The sequence below is a fragment of the Mya arenaria genome, chromosome 9, assembly GCF_026914265.1.
Source record: "Mya arenaria isolate MELC-2E11 chromosome 9, ASM2691426v1".
In the NCBI taxonomy this organism is placed as follows: Eukaryota; Metazoa; Mollusca; class Bivalvia; order Myida; family Myidae; genus Mya; species Mya arenaria.
The window spans coordinates 39,920,191-39,923,264 of record NC_069130.1 but is presented as its reverse complement, the minus strand read 5'-3'; positions in this window follow the sequence as shown (position 1 = coordinate 39,923,264).

Sequence of the window (3,074 nt, the reverse complement as noted above, 5' to 3'; positions counted from 1 at the left end):
TTGGCTGCTATAAGGGGGGCGGGGGGGGGGGGGGGGGGGGGGGGCTACTTATCTTGATGTCAAGTTGTCAAACAGGTACTGCTGAATATTTTAATCATATAAAAGAGTGATGTTACTTTATTTTAAAATTTTGTACTAAATGGAGAGTAGTTGCCAGCAGAAAGCAGTAGCCAGCAAATTATATTTACACACATCTTTTCATGGTGACTTTAAATGTTATTTTGAAATTTTGTAATTTTGCTTCGAATTTCAAAAAAAATATGCAAAAACATTTGTATGTTTGTCTTGAAAAAATAGGAAACTTTCATAAAATGTGCAGATTTTCATGTGGAACATAGTCACGCTTATTTGACTGCGATGGGCTATGGGTTTATTTTGCCCTGAAAGCAATATCAGTTTTGTATTAATTTTCATGTTACAAGCTGCAAAAAACGGACCTTTATTAAATCAGTTGAATGAAATAAATGCAAAATTAATACTGATTTCCATATTTAAAAAAAAAATAAACACCGATTAATATCAGTAATTTCATTTTCCATGGGAGATAACTCAAAATTTATAAACATGTGCTCAACTTTTCTATTAGTATGGCGAGGCTCATCACAGCTTCAAAAAGGCAATAACTAGTGCTTTATTTGTCAGATGTTTAAACACAGAAATCGGCCGATTTTTAATGACATCATGATTATGAAATAATTTTAATTGAAACATGCTTACCATGTCATTTGTTTTTACTAGGATTGAGTGTGTTGATACTCAAGTCGAAATAGAAGTCAATTCAACTTGACAAAAACACATTAATTTGGTGTTACTCTCACATACCATAAATTGGGCCCTGATTGATTTCCCCCTATGGCGCTTTAATTTGGTGCGAGTTAAATGACGTCATAAATTTTAATAATAGACCGTCATACAACTTTTACTCCCTGTTTCAGTTAGTTTTAAGTATTATTTCATCAATAGCTGTTCTGTTTCATCAAAATCTCTTGAAAAGCCTGTCAATACTTATGTGAAAAAACTAATACTGCCAGACACTGCTCTCCTACCTTTTATGTTTGTATTTCTTACCTTTGGTTATATGAGAAATCACCAGTGTAAACTTATTATATTTATGGAAATGCAAGATATTTAGTTGAAACATTTACTATGCAATTTTTCTGTGTGTTTTTGGTATGTGTTTTTTTACATGTTTCCATTATTTTTATAGTTCACAACTGGGGCCAGTTTTCATTGAGGATTTTCGTCTCAACTTTAAACTTTAACTAAGATAGGAACGTCACTTAGTGTTGGGAATCGAACAGAAAAAATACTATCGATAATCGGTTTATGAAACCGATCAATGATCGATTATTAATTGATTTAATCATTATTTAATTTTCTAGCACACTGGATAGGCATTTCCGGTGAATTTAGCCGTGCTGGAAAACTCCATCTGGCATCCCCCCATGCCAGATGAGTCACGCGCTGTGACGTAATAATTTCAATTTCTTTTATAATACACTTTATGTAATCATAATTATGATATTTAAATAGATGAGTTCCATTAACATTAACTTTAGAAAAATAAACTTTAAAAAATAAAACAAAATAACCGTTAAAAGACGTGATGTCGAAGGAACTTATTGACGTATGCAGTGAATACAAATTACTGCGCGTCATGACGTCAGTAAACATCATCGCACACACTTTTTGGTGATACGTATAAAAATGCGTTATTTTATGTATTTTCTTCACAAAAAATGTAATTTAATGTATGCTAGAAAAAATATCTGTCATGTGTGTCCGTTCCGGATAGAAAAATCCGACCCTTGGGCACGCTGCGTAGCCGGTTACTCGGCAAGCCTCGTTACCTGGCAACGCAGGTGCCCTCGGGTCGGATTTTTCTATCCAGAACGGGAACACATGACAGTTATTATTAATCTTTTGTAATCACATTGAGCCATACAGAAACAGTACATGCACCAGTCTAAAGCACCAATGTTCCCTTTTAATATTGTTTGTACATTTGTTTGTATAAATAACATAATTTATTCCGAACAGAACTATCTTTTAGTGTTTACAAGTTACTATCACAGAACATGAGACCACAGGCTCTCATTTTTGCCTTACATTTAGTGGTGTATACATATGTAAAATAAAGACAAAGATTATAAAATATCAATTTCTTTTTAATGATTAACAAGAACAACAAGCAGTTGAATTCTATATTTTTTAAAAGAACACTTTCTTTCAGAAAACTTAGAAAAATAAATTCTTACATATTAAGAAGTTAATGGTAACATGTTTTAAAAATTGCTTTTAACCACAATCATAAAAAGTTGAGAACCAATCCTTCAGCAATTAAATTACAAAGAAAACTTGTAATAAGGTTCTGTAGTGATTTACTGACCTGATAAAAATATGACTAGATAACTGTACAAAGTAACACCTTAACGTTTCATCATTAACTAGCATTAACCAGGAAAAGAAATATAGTCTATAGCAGTTACATCCCTTGTTTCTATAATTGATTGTTCAAATTTCACTATCGATTGTCGTCAACTTGGGCCTTTTCGATTATAATCGATCATCTGCAATACACTAATGTCACTAGTCAGTAATGGCAACAGCTAGATTTTCACATCAAGTCATCCACAACAGATCATTAAATTAACCTATGCCAATTATTAACAAACATATTCAAGGTTACCAAAAAAAGAAAATGTCAGCTGTATAGATTTTTATGAAGAAAAACCTTGAGTCAAAATTTAATCGGCCCCAGTCATTTGTAGCGTGCGTGTTAACATGATTTAACCCTAGTTGTTAATTTTTGTCTTATTTGATATACATGTATATGTTTATTTTTTATGTAGTTTTAGTACTTTCTTTAGAAAAATTATGACACCACAAAATTGATTAATATTGTCAAAAATGTCATAACCATGAACTTAATTGGTTGTTGTTGTTGTAGTTTTTGTTTTTGTTGGCAATTGGGGCCATCATATCATTGGGTCTACATCACAAATATAACATGTGTGCTTGGAAATCAAATGAAGATTCAAATTTGCAAGTTTATATGAACATGCTAGATTCTT